Here is a 14,618-nt window from a genome sequence, read left to right as displayed (position 1 = left end):
TTGTTGCCTAAACTTCAGACCTTTTTATTGGCCTATTCAGGATTCAACTTCTTCCTGGTTTAGTCTTGGGAGGTTGTAAGTGTCCAGGAATTTATTCATTTCTTCTAGATGTACTGGTTTATGTGCATAGAGTGGTTTGTAGTAATCTCTGATGGTAGTTTGTATTTCTGTGGAATCGGTGGTGATATACCCTTTATTGTTTTTTATTGCATCTATTTGATTATTCTTTCTTTTCTCCTTTATTAGTCTGGCTAGTGGTCTATCTATTTTGTTGATCTTTTCAAAAAAAACCAGCTCCTGGATTTGTTGATTTCTTGAAGGGTTTTTTTGTGTCTTTATCTCCTTCAGTTCTGCTCTGATCTTAGTTGTTCCTTGTCTTATGCTATATTTTGAATTTGTTTTATCTTGCTTCTCTAGGTTTTTAAATTGTGATGATAGGGTGTTGATTTAGATCTTTCCTCACTTCTCCTGTGGGCATAGTGTTATAAATTTCCCTCTAGATACTTCTTTAATTGTGTTTCAGAGATTCTGGTACATTGTGTCTTCATTCTCATTAGCTTCAAAGAACATCTTTATTTCTGCCTTCATTTCGTTATTTATCCAATAGTCCTTCAGGAGCAGGTTGTCAGTTTCCATGTTGTTGTGCAATTTTGAGTGAGTTACTTAATCCTGAGTTCTAATTTGATTGCATTGTGGTCTGAAAAACTGGTTGTTATGATTTCCATTCTTTTGCATTTGCTGAGGAATAATTTATTTCCAATTATGTAGTCTATTTTAGAGTAAGTGTGATGTGGTACTGAGAAGAATGTATATTCTGTGGATTTGGGGTTGAGAGTTCTGTAGATGTCTATTAGGTTTGCTTTGTCCAGATTTACATTCAAGCCCTGAATATCTTTGTTAATTTTCTGTCTCGTTGATCTGTCTAATATTGAGAGTGGAGTGTTAAAGTCTCCCACTATTATTGTGTGGGAGTCTAAGTCTCTTTGTAGGTTGTTAAGAACTTGCTTTATGTATCTGGGTGCTCCTGTATTGGGTGCATAGCTATTTAGGATAGTTAGCTCTTCTTGTTGCATTGATTATTTTACCATTATGTAATGCCCATCTTTGTCTCTTTTAACCTTAAAGTCTGTTTTGTCAGAGACTAAGATTGCAACTCCTCCTTTTTTTTAACTCTCCATTTGCTTGGTAAATCTTTCTCCATCCCTTTATTTTGAGTCCATGTGTGAATTTGCACATGAGATGGGTCTCCTGAATACAGCACACCAATAGGTCTTGACTTTTTATCCAACTTGCCAGTCTGTGTCTTTTGATTGGGGCATTTAGCCCATTTACATTTAAGGTTAATATTGCCTTTTTTTTAAGGGAAAGAAAGAAAGAGAGAGAGAGAGAGAAAGAAAGAAAAAGAGAAAGAAAGAAGAAAAAGAATGAAAGAGAGAAAAAAAGAGGAAAAGAAAGAGGGAAAGAAAACGGGAGTCTTGCTCTATTGCCCTGGCTAGAATGCAGCCTAAAAATGGGTAATAAAAGCCTCTTTTATGCCAATAATTGTGCTTAACAATGGAGACAGGAAAAAATAAGGGAGAAAAATAACAAACAAGCAGCCAACCAATATTTCACTTAAACCTGTGAAATGCTATGCAATTACTGAGGAATGATTTACTTCCAATTATGTAGTCACTTTTAGAGTAGCTGTGATTTGGTACTGAGAAGAATGTATGTTTTGTGGATTTAGGGTGGAGAGTTCTGTAAATGTTTATTAAGTTTTCTTGTTCCAGGTCTGAGTTCAAGTCCTGGATATTCTTTTTAATTTTCTCTCTCGCTGATCTTTCTAATATTGACAATGTGATGTTAAAGTCTCCCACTGTTATTGTGTGGCAGTCTAAGTCTCTTTATAAGTCATTAAGAACTTGCCTTATATATCTGGGTGCTCCTGTATTGGGTGCATATAGATTTAGGATCGTTAGCTCTTCTTGTTGCATTGATCCTTTTACCATTAAGTAATGTCCTTCTTTGCCTCTTTTGATCTTTGTTGCTTTAAAGTCTATTTTATCAGAGGCAAGATTTGCAACTCCTGCTTTTTATTATTATTATTATTATTTGCTCTCCATTTGGTTGGTGAATCTTCCTCCATCCCTTTGTTTTGAGTCTTTGTGTATCCTTGCATGTGAGATGGGTCTGGATGCAGCATCTGATGGGTTTTGACTTTTTATCCAATTTGCCTGTCTGTGTCTTTTAATTGGGGCATTTAGTCTATTTAAATTTAGGATTAATATTGATATATGTGAGTTTAATACTGCCATTTAATGCTAGCTGGCTGTTTTGCCCATTATTTGATGTAGATTCTTCATTATGTTGATGCTCTTTACCTTTTGGTATATTTTTGGAATGGCTGATACTCTTTGTTCCTTTCTATGTGTAGTATTTCTTTCAGAAGCTCTTGTAAAGCAGGCCTGGTGGTGATGAAATCTCTGAGTACTTGCTTGTTCATGAAAGATTTTATTTTTCCTTCACTTATGAAGCTTAGTTTGGCTGGATATGAAATTCTGGGTTGAAAATTCTTTTCTTTAAGGATATTGAATATTGGCCCCCACTCTCTTCTGGCTTGTAGGGTTTCTGCTGAGAGATCTGTTGTGAGTCTGATAGGCTTCTCTTTGTGGGTAACCTGACCTTTCTCTCTTGCTGCCCTTAGCATTTTCACCTTCATTTCAACCCTGGTGAATCTGATGATTATGTGTCTTGGGGTTGTTCTTCTTGAGGAATATCTTTGTGGTGTTCTCTGTATTACCTGGAGTTGAATATTGTTCTGCCTTGCTAGATTGGGAAAGTTTCCCTGCATAATATCCTCAATAGTATTTTCCAGCTTGGATTCATTCTTTCTTTCACATTCAGGTACACCTATCAAACGTAGATTAGGTCTTTTCACATAGTCCCATATTTCTTGGAGGCTTTGTTTATTTCTTTACACTCTTTTTTCTCTAATCTTGCCTTCTCATTTTATTTCATTGAGTTGATATTCAACCTCTGACATACTTTCTTCTGCTTGATCAATTTGGCTATTGCAACTTGTGTATGCTGTGCGAAGTTCTTGTGCTGTGTTTTTCAGTTCCATCAAGTCATTTATGTTCTTCTTTAAGCTGGTTATTCTAGTTAGCATTTCATCTAACCTTTTTTCAAGGTTTTAGTTTCTCTGCATTGGGTTTCTTTGCATTTACATGTTCCTTTAGCTCAGAGAAGTTTGTTAATACTCACCTTCTGAAGCCCACTTCTGTCAATTTGTCAAACTCATTCTCCATCCAGTTTTGTTCTCTTGCTGGTGAGGAGTTGTGATCCCTTGAAGGAGCAGAAGTATTCTGGTTTTTGGTGATTTCAGCCTTTTTACACTGGTTTCTTCCAATCTTCATGGATTTGTCTACCTTTGGTCTTTGAAGTTGGTGACTTTTGGATGGGAGCACAGAGTGAACATCCTTTCCATTGATGTTGAAGCTATTTGTTTCCATTTTGTAATTTTCCTTCTAACAGTCAGGCCCCTCTGCTGCAGGACTGCTGGAGGCCCACTCCAAACCCTGCTTGCCTAGGAATCACCTGTGGGGGTTGCAGAACAGCAAGGATTGCTGCCTATTCTTTCCTCTGGTAGCTTCATCCCAGAAGGGTACATGCCAGATATCAACCAGAGCTCTCCTGTATGAGGTATCATTTTGGATTTACAGGGGTCAGGGATCTGCTTGAGGAGGCAGTCTGTCCCTTATCAGAGCTCAAGTGCTGTGCTGGGAGCTCTGTTGCTCCCTTTATGGCTTCTAGGCAGAAACATTTGTCTGCTGCAGCAGAACTCACAACTCCCCCTTTCCCCAGGTGCTCTGTCCCAGGAAGGTGGGTTTTATTTATAAGTCCCTGACCTGCTGCTTCCTTTTTTCAGAGACGCCCTGCCCAAAAAGGAAGGAGTCTAGTCACAGTCTTTCTGTAGAGGTGCTGCAGAGCTTCTACAGGTTCTGTGTAAATGTCCTCGTGCTGTTGTTTATACAGGTAAAGTTAGAACTGCCTCAGCAGTGGTGAATACACTTCCCCTGACTGAGCTCCACCATCTTGGGTTGAGCTCAAGCTGCTGTGCTGGCTGTGAAACTCTCAAGCCAGCGGCTTTCAGTTTGCTGGTCTTTGTTGGGGTGGGAGCCACCAAGTCAGATCACTTGGCTCCCTATCTTCAGTTCCCCTTATTTCAGAGGAGCAGGAGTATCTGTCTCACAGGCATTACAGGCACCAGCCAAAACGGCCACCCAGATTTGTGCCCCAAACCCATGATGCCGGCTGAAATGGTGGCTCAGATCTGTGATGGAAACTCATGGCTCTTAATAGCCCTGTGGAAATCTCCTGGTCTGTGGGCTGTAAAAACCATAGGAGAAGCACAGGATCTGAAACAGAGTACCAGGGTGGTGGGAAAAGTCCTCAATGTCCTCTGTTGGGTGGGAGAGGCATCCTCTGGCTAGTTGCACTTCCCAGGCAAGGCAGCACCCCACCCTGCCTCGGTTTGCCTTCCTTGGGCTACACCCACTGTCCAACCAGTCCCATTGAGATAAACCTGGTACCTTGGTTGGAAATGCAAAGATCATTTGCCTTCTGTGTTGCTCTCACTGGGGACTGCACTCCGGAGCTATTCCTATTCTGCCATCTTGGTGGACTCGAGGAATAATACTTTCTAATATCAAAAACCGCCAATATTGTGTTTGTCTTAGTAGAAGAGAATTTATCCTTTCTAATAGAAATCTTATCTTTCTCCAAGGCCAATAGACTCATATCACTGATTTCTTTTCAAAATAATATATTTTTCTTCCTTTTATTCATCCGCCCATTCATTCCATAAAGAGTTATACAGTTTCTCTCTATAACCCACTATATTAGGCTCTGGGAAATATAAAAATTGAGGTAAATAACTAAACCAAATATTATCAGATAAGTTATTAATTTCTTATATTGACAACGATTATGAATATCTCAATGAATGACTCAATTAATTTTGAGTGTTCATATTTTGGATAATGACAAATTGAAGACTGGTTATTTGACTTTAACTGATTCATTTTTTAAGTAGTAAATTTTTTGCCTTTAACTAGCTGCTTTTAAAGCTCTTCGATGCCAAGGGTAGCATTAACAAATCTGAAATATATTATCCCTTCATAACATATGCTCATGTCTAGTAGAGAACACAAACCTATTTCTTCAGGTTAGGTCGGTCAGAACAATAAAACTTTCTGGCCATGTTCTTCTGTTTTATGGGAAACTTTACTATAGACTCAATTCAAGTGACTTATTTTCAAATGTTTTGATACTGGTTCCAAACAACCTTCAGAGAGTAGGTACCTGGTAAAATACCTGAAGAACCAATTTAATATGCAATACTTAACCAGTTTTTCTTCCTGATGGTGTAACAGTGGGCTTTTGTTTGTTTTCTTTGGTAAATGTATCAATCCAAATGTACCCTTTGTGATAATAACAACCTAAATTTCTTCTTTGGTGGGACAGCATAATAACGCTCACTGGTATGTGTGTGTGTGTGGTTAGTCATGACCCAAGTGAGGGAAATGTGGTGGGTTTTCAGCTGAGTCAGAGCACACCCCGCAGCCTAGGAAAATTATACTTTATCATAACGATATCTGAACTGAAATGACCAGGTGACCATGCCAAGTGGAGTGAATCATTGCTTGGGCAGTACATTCAGAAGTTCCTAAATACCCATTCCTAAGTGCAATACCAAACCTCTCTCATTTCCAGAAATGGTCCATTCTAATGTCATTTTATTATTTTCCATTTCCTTCTATCACATGTCAGGTTAGTCTCCTCACAGAAGGTGCTCTCCCTTCTGGAATGATTTCATATATTATTGTTCCAAAGAGAGCGGAAGAAAGAAAAGCATTTGAATGTAAAATTCTACTTTGGAAATGATTGCCAGAGGGAAAATAGTAGGTAACAGCGAAAAGGAAGCCTTGGCTCAGGCCCCTTAGAGCAATAGCTCTTTCTGACTCATTTTCCCAGATTGGCTTTCCCTCAAAATGTAATCAAGGCTAGTTCATCTCTAAGATTAGCAACCCTCCAAATTCCAATGTGTTTCATTTGGGGATTTTGGAGCAGAGCTGGTGTTAGCAAATAGTGATGCAGGTAAAATTTGGCTTGGTGTGGGTTCATCTAGACGCTCTTGGTTTCCTCACTATCTCTTCCTCCCTGACGTCTATCTCCTAAAGCCTTCAAGAGCAGAAATAAATTTGATGGTAGATTTTTCAGACACCTTGGTATTGTATGTTAGGGGCCTTCCAAGAACCAGAAAAATCACACCTGGGAGAATATAGTTGTTCCTACACGAAGGAGGCCACATTTGGAAGAGCCACACAATGTCCTCATAACATTTTTTCCACTCCATCTACTTCTTTTCCCTGAATTTATGTTCCATTATTAGTGATTATATAAGTTCAACATGAAAATCTAACTTTTTTTTTAAAGTGAGTACCAACCGTGTCCCAGATACAATGAATGTTTTCTACATGCAGTATCTCATTTAATCTCTAAAACAACCCCACTATTCTAGTGTTATTATGACTATGTTGTAAATAGGAACATTAAAATTCAGAGAAATTAATTTTGCTCAAGGAGCTAGGCAGCATTTTCCATAACTTAAACCTGTGTCCATGCTCTCTCCTATACATCACTTCACCTCTATGACAGGCTGAATTTTGTGCTTCCGCTCAAGATTCATAAGTTGAAATCCTAACATCCAGCCCCTTAGAATGGGAGCTTATTTGGAAACAGGGTATTTGCAGGAGTAATCAAGTTAAAATGAGCTAATTCACTATGACTGGTGTCCTTATAAAAAGGATTAGTTTGAACAGAGAGAGACACATAGATTACAGATGATATGAAGTGACTTAGAGAGAAGACAGCCATCTACAAGCCAAGGAGAGAGGCCTGGAACAGATCCTTTCCTCACAGCCCTCAGAAAAAAACAACTCTGAGGATGTCATGATTCCAAACTTTAGCCTGCAGAAATGTGAGTTATATAGTTGCCGTTGTTCAGGCCACTGAGCTTGCACTAATTTGTCACACCAGCCCTGGCCATATCCTCATCCAAGTCTGGAGACTATTTCAGGACAGACAAGAAAAGCCACAAGGTGTGTGTTACTATGAGCATTGAAGTATTGAAATTTGAAATTAAATTAACACCAAGACAAAAGTATGCCAAATTGCAGGGTCTTTGTTATTGCCGGTCACCACAGAGGATTCACCTCTCTCCAACCTGTGGCGTCGAACTCAGGTAGAGCAGGGTTTTTAAGCTAAAAAACCACATCCTGGTTTTAGGACCCAGAGGGTCAGGAGCAGGGATGGGGATGAAGGGCTTCAGACATTCCGAGGGCTAGTGGATTCTGTAAATCACCTCCTGGGTGGAGACAAGGGTGAGGGGAGCTCCGGACATTCCAAGGGCCAGGGGACTTTTGTCACTCTGATTGTTACTTAAGTGGTTTACGGAAGTCAAGATAAATGTTAGTTTACACATTGTCTGGGTAGTGGTGGAAGTCACAGATCTTAGTTACTTATTACAAGTCTCAGGGGCCAAGATGGCATTAGCTTGGGCTGCTTATTCTGGTACTGATAAGAAAAGGTAAGCAGCTTTACATAGTGGGCATTTTCAGAGCAAACTANTATTATGACTATGTTGTAAATAGGAACATTAAAATTCAGAGAAATTAATTTTGCTCAAGGAGCTAGGCAGCATTTTCCATAACTTAAACCTGTGTACATCACTTCACCTCTATGACAGGCTGAATTTTGTGCTTCCGCTCAAGATTCATAAGTTGAAATCCTAACATCCAGCCCCTTAGAATGGGAGCTTATTTGGAAACAGGGTATTTGCAGGAGTAATCAAGTTAAAATGAGCTAATTCACTATGACTGGTGTCCTTATAAAAAGGATTAGTTTGAACAGAGAGAGACACATAGATTACAGATGATATGAAGTGACTTAGAGAGAAGACAGCCATCTACAAGCCAAGGAGAGAGGCCTGGAACAGATCCTTTCCTCACAGCCCTCAGAAAAAAACAACTCTGAGGATGCCATGATTCCAAACTTTAGCCTGCAGAAATGTGAGTAATATAGTTGCCGTTGTTCAGGCCACTGAGCTTGCACTAATTTGTCACACCAGCCCTGGCCATATCCTCATCCAAGTCTGGAGACTATTTCAGGACAGACAAGAAAAGCCACAAGGTGTGTGTTACTATGAGCATTGAAGTATTGAAATTTGAAATTAAATTAACACCAAGACAAAAGTATGCCAAATTGCAGGGTCTTTGTTATTGCCGGTCACCACAGAGGATTCACCTCTCTCCAACCTGTGGCGTCGAACTCAGGTAGAGCAGGGTTTTTAAGCTAAAAAACCACATCCTGGTTTTAGGACCCAGAGGGTCAGGAGCAGGGATGGGGATGAAGGGCTTCAGACATTCCGAGGGCTAGTGGATTCTGTAAATCACCTCCTGGGTGGAGACAAGGGTGAGGGGAGCTCCGGACATTCCAAGGGCCAGGGGACTTTTGTCACTCTGATTGTTACTTAAGTGGTTTACGGAAGTCAAGATAAATGTTAGTTTACACATTGTCTGGGTAGTGGTGGAAGTCACAGATCTTAGTTACTTATTACAAGTCTCAGGGGCCAAGATGGCATTAGCTTGGGCTGCTTATTCTGGTACTGATAAGAAAAGGTAAGCAGCTTTACATAGTGGGCATTTTCAGAGCAAACTAGCAGTTTTATTTACAGAAGCAGTTATTGCTAGAAGAACAGGGCAGCCATTACAACTTACTTTTTCGAAACACAGCTTTGTCTTATAAAATGGCGTTGCTCAGGTTCTGGCTCTAGGCCAGCTATAGCACAATATCACAGCATCACCAGAACACACATCATTTTCTCTTCATATTTCCTAGGACTCTTAAAAGCCAATTTGGTATTTCTCATACCCTAAAACTCATTTTTTGCTGTGATGAGGCTATTGAAAATTGACCAGTGCCTTCTGGATCCATCAACTGCAAGTATTTCCTCCTCTTAAACCTTCTTCTTCCAATCACATCTCCTTAAATCATATTTTTCTATAGAAAGAGTTCTAAAAGTAGAAGTCAAACCAAATCCTATTATTCTATTTTGGGGGAAATTCCCACCAAAGTCTTCACCTTAAACTATGATAGCAAATTTCATCTCTGTAAAACCAAACGCAAAGACAGAGAATAGTGGCCTGTTGGGAGAAAGAGAGAAGAAGAAAACAATAACAAACTGGGCTTTTGAATTACACAGTCTTTAGTCAGAAACTGAGTTTACCACCTTCCGACTTGGGACCTCAGGCCTATGATTCAAGCTTCCTGAATCTCTGCCACACTCGAAGTCCTTTTCTTATTTGTAAAATAAGCCTATGACCTCCCTCACTATGTAAAGGAGGTTAAATTCAATATCAATATCTAATCAATAGGTAAGTAGGTAAATAGATAAATTGAGTAGATAGATGATAGAGAGATATAGGTAGATGATAGATGGGTGGATGGATGGATAGAAAGATAGTAGATAGACAGCTGATAGATAGATAGATAAAGATGATAGATAAGATAGATCGAGGGATGATAGATCGATCTCCAGTATTTCCTTTCTTTTCCACTATCCTCTTCCCTCAATTAGTGTTCGTCCTGTCTGTAAAAATCTGTCTTCTAAATAACACAGATCTTGATGGATTACAATGCTTCTTATGTTTTCTCTGACTGAAGAGATAAAATAGCAGTCATGATGTATAAAAGCAATGCAGTTGAATTATTTGGGAATATTTTGCTCCCAGGATAGGCTGTCTCAGAAGAGGCTGTAAGTGCAATATTCAAGCTGAGTTTTACCATAAGTCAGAAGCCATTAATCTCGCATGATTCCTCCCTGCTCTACCTAATTCCTTCTTCTACTTATTGATTAAATGAGGAAAAAAGATTGTATTCTACTTGTTCAACAAAACAGAATCATGATAAATGCTGCTGAGCTAACAAGTTCCCAGTAGTATCACAACAAACTGGGCATGAAAAATAAGAAATAGGAGAATGCTATCAGTTAAGGCCTTGAGATGAAACTCATTTGGGGCACTTCATTGTTTTTGGTCACCCGGCTCTGCTTTTTAGAAGGTCTGTAACAGCAGGATAATAAATTTGACAATTCTACCACTAGCAAAAGACAATAACATGAAATCTATCTGCCCTGGTGAGTGTGATATTCCAGAACATGTTTGGAATACTATTTCAGTGAAATAAATTGTTTCTGAGTGTTGAATCATGATTAAGAAAAAGACTAACTCCTGTGAGAGCTTCCTATTTGATTAACCTGTTTGTGTTTTGAGGCATAAAATCTCTGCAAAATGAAAGATTTTGGTCTGAGAGCATGCAAGAGCTAGGAGATTGTCTTGATTATTTCATGGATTTGACTCAGTGGACAGCACTATCATTTGAATTTCTTTTGAAATAAGAGCAACATGTGCTGACTTGGCATCAGACTCAAACATCAATGACTATGACCCTTACAAGAAGATCTGGGTAAATAGTCAAATTTCATGTTTGTATGAAAGATGTATTTCTAAAGATAACAATCCCTTCTCCACATGACTAGAAAAGTGAGAAATATTTCTTCACAGACTTTCCTTCCTCCCCTGAACTTTCTTAGGTCTTAGGTCTTTCTGTAATCTAATTTCTTAGATTAAAGAGGTTGCCTGCTTTAAAATGCCTTTACTGCAGGAAAACCGGGTAACATGAGTCCATTAGAAGGCCCCATTTGCTACTGCCATGTCTTGCTTTGCTATGATGAGGCTGCTGAAAATTGATATAACCTAGTGCCATATGTCTCTACTGTTGCAATGGGGCCTGGTGGTGGTATCTCAAGGCTTAGTGGGAGAGGAAAGAAAGCCTGTTCTCCTCAGAGTTAAGTTCAATAGCCATCTTGAGTCAGAACATCTCATGTTATATTTCTGTAATTTCTGCTCTACAAGAAATCCCGAATTTCTTGAAAGAAAATAGTCCATTCTTTCGGCACTCTTTTACTCAGCCAAAGTTGTTCCATGGTCCTCCCAATGTTCATGATTTAAGATCCACCACCATGACTTCATAATCTGCCAAAGGCCTTACTTTCTAATACCATTGAGTGTTAAGTACTTTGGGAGTAGAAAAAGGTTTAGTCTATTGCGAGCACCAACCATAAGTAAATCTGTTTCAGCTGTTGAGAACCATTCATAAACAGGACAATCATTCTCTGCTCTTGGAGTTTATTTTACGCTAAAGGATACTGTTCAACAGGGGATGACTATCTGGGAAGAGCATTTTGTTTCATTCATAAGCTGAGCTAGAACCAGCTCCTGACCAATTCCCAGCAATTGAAAGCAGCCTGTTTCGTGTTTTCCTTCTTGGATGATGAGTTTGTCCTAAGAACATCCAGTGTCTTTTCTGCTAGCAAAGTCCATTAATGGCCAGACTGCCTGGATTCAAATTCTAAGTCCATGCCTATCAGCACTGTGGCTCTGGACAAATTATTTAAATTCTTTGTGCCTTAGTTTCCTCATCTATGAAATGGGGATAATATAATAGTGCCTAGCTCAGAGTTCTTATGACAGTGCTAGTTAGAACATATGATTATTTTAAATAAAATAAAAAGTGAAACTTTCTGTGTTAGTTATTATGTTTGCCATTCTTTTAAATACTTTACATGCATTTAATAGCTCAATTTTCAAAACACCCTATAAGGTAAATCCCCTACGAGAGATGAGGATATAGGCCTGGAAACTTTAAATAACTTGCAAAGGTCATGCAGTTGTTAGGTGCACAAGGTTGTGAGATTGTGATCCCTGGATTCAAACAAAAGCATTCTGAGTTTAATACCAGAGTTTCTCAAAACATACGTTTTTTGACAGAAAAGCTTTTAGGTATTTGTATTTTTTTTCTCAAGTTAACTGGGCTCTTATGCAAATTTGCCAGGCAGTGAAGACACAAATACATGGTAGACCTTTTTCAATGCAGCCTGCTGATGACTTCTATTGGCAGTTTCTGTTACTGAATGAGGCATTAGGTTTCACTTCTTCAGACAGTCTTTGGCAGGCAGAATTCTAATATGCTCCCCAAGATTGTCAATGCCCTGGTGTACACATCTGTATAATCCTGTCTGTGTTCCACGATTGTAATCAGGACTTGTGAATATGATAGGACATCTCTCCTATGATGATACATTATATAGCAGAAAGGATTTTGCAGATGTAATTAATTAAAATCCCTAATCAATTGACTTTGACATAATCAAAAGAGAGATTATTCTTAGGAGATTTGACTTAATCAGCTGAGTCTTTAAAAGAGGTCAGAGTTATGCAAAGTGAGAGAAATTCTCCCCCTTACCTTAAAGGAGCACACTGCCACACTGTAGAGAGGGCAATGTGGCTGAGGATAGCAGGTAGGTTTCAAAATCTGAGAATGGCCCCCAGTTAATACGTTGTAAAAAGGTGAAAATCACACTCCTACAATCATAAAGAACTCCATTTTACCAGCAACCAGGGAGTCGGGAAGAGGACCCTCAACCCCCAGAGAAGAATGTAGTCTTTGTTTTCTGAGACACTGAGCAGAGAAACCAGTTGAGTACTGCTCAGAATTCTGACTCATAGAACTGTGAGATGAGAAATGGGCAGCCCTGGAGTCAAAGCTTGTTCCCTTCCCAGTCCCGTCCTGAAGCAGCCTGCTTCCTCTTTCCTTTCAACATGACAGATGCCACTGTGTCCTTTGCCAAGGACTTCCTGGCAGGTGGAGTGGCCACAGCCATCTCCAAGGTGGAGGTAGTGCCCATCGGGTGGGTCAAACTGCTGCTGCAGATGCAGCATGCCAGCAAGCAGATCACTGTAGATAAGCAATATAAGGGCATTATAGACTGTGTGGTCCATATTCCCAAGAAGCAGGGAGTCCTGTCCTTCTGGAGTGGTAACCTGGCCAATGTCATCAGATACTTCCCCACCCAGGCTCTTAACTTTGCCTTCAAAGTCAAATATAAACAGATCTTCCTGGGTGGTGTGGACAAGAGGAACCAGTTTTGGCGCTACTTTGCAGGGAGTCTGGCATCAGGTGGTGCCGCTGGGGCCACATCCTTGTGTGTTGTGTACCCTTTTGATTTTGCCTGTGTCTGTCAAGCAGCTGATGTGGATAAAGCTGGAGCTGAAAGGGAATTCCAAGGCCTCCTGACTGCCTGGTTAAGATCTACAAATCTGTTGGGATTAAGGGCCTGTATCAACACTTTAACTGTCTGTACAAGGTATTATCATCTGCCGAGCTAACTACTTGTATATCTATGACACTGCAAAGGGAATGCTTCTGGATCCCAAGAACGCTCACACCATCATCAACTGGATGATCACACAGACTGTCACTGCTGTTGCAGGGTTGACTTCCTAACCATTTGACACCTTTCGCAGCAGCATGATGATGCAGTCAGGGTGCAAAGGAACTGACATCATATACGCAGGCACGCTTGACTGCTGGAAGATGATTGCTCATGATGAAGGAGGCAAAGCATTTTTCAAGGATGCATGATCCAATGTTCTCAGAGGCATGAATGGTGCTTTTGTGCTTGTTTTGTATGACAAAATCAAGAAGTACACGTAAGTTATTTCCTAGGATATTTACCCCTGTGAACAGGCATGTTGTATTTATTATACAACATATCTTGAGTATTCTTGACAGACTCCTGGCTGTCAATTTATCAATGGAAACTAATCGTTGAAAATGGGAAGCAATAATATTCACCTGACCGGTTTTTGTCTTAAAACGATTTCCATGATCATGATGGGACTCAGTTATATTTTTTATTTCAGTCACTCCTGATAAATAAAAAATTAGGAGAAACAAAAATATCTAAAGTTAAAAAAGAAATGGACGTTGTTATAATCTGCAGTTTCATAGTAATTATTTATGCAGCAATAGAAAATGAATGCACGCCTCATTGCATTATATATTCACATAGATAAGAGTGATTCATTGTGGTAAGTCAATTGTATGGAAGGTTTTTCCAAGCTAGGTAGTAACATAGCTATGATGTGGTCCAATGTTTTTATTACTCAAATGAAGAATCTAAAAACTAGATGGAGAAAATTATTTACAAACTGAACACTAGAATCCAGGCGACTCACATCCAATTTCATTCTGTCTCATGTCTACTGTAGAACATGCCAAGCCTGAGACTGAGGTTTGAATCCAGGAGCTTTCATTTCTCCATCTATGTTCTGCTCCATGGAACCTGCGCTCTTTTCCTGCTGAATTGCTACCAGTGATGAAAAATGCAAATCTAGCCAAAGAAAGAAGTGGAGAAAACTATATGGATAGATCAGTGCGCTGGCTTAGTGACTTCCTGTGTTAAAAGGTCCCATTTGGCTAAGCCACAGGATGGACAGTCAATAGTTAATTTTTACATGTGAATTGCTCTGGAACACATGCAGTTAACATCCTGAGGCCATTCGTAGGTTCAGTAGAGCAAAAGCTAAAAAGTTGCAACACATATAGTCTGCTTTCTAATACCTTGGCTTTCAAATAAAGATCAATATTACTCCAAGCCCCTTTTTATTGGA

General features: G+C 39.5%; 1 pseudogene; it reads left to right on the top strand.

Moving 5' to 3' along the window:
- Window positions 1-12,764: 12,764 nt before the first annotated feature.
- Window positions 12,765-13,659, top strand: LOC108284104 (annotated as a pseudogene).
- The last annotated feature ends 959 nt before the right edge of the window (window positions 13,660-14,618 follow it).

The sequence above is a fragment of the Cebus imitator genome, unplaced genomic scaffold, assembly GCF_001604975.1.
Source record: "Cebus imitator isolate Cc_AM_T3 unplaced genomic scaffold, Cebus_imitator-1.0 Scaffold269, whole genome shotgun sequence".
Lineage (NCBI taxonomy): Eukaryota > Metazoa > Chordata > Mammalia > Primates > Cebidae > Cebus > Cebus imitator.
This window is presented reverse-complemented; position numbering and strand designations above follow the sequence as displayed.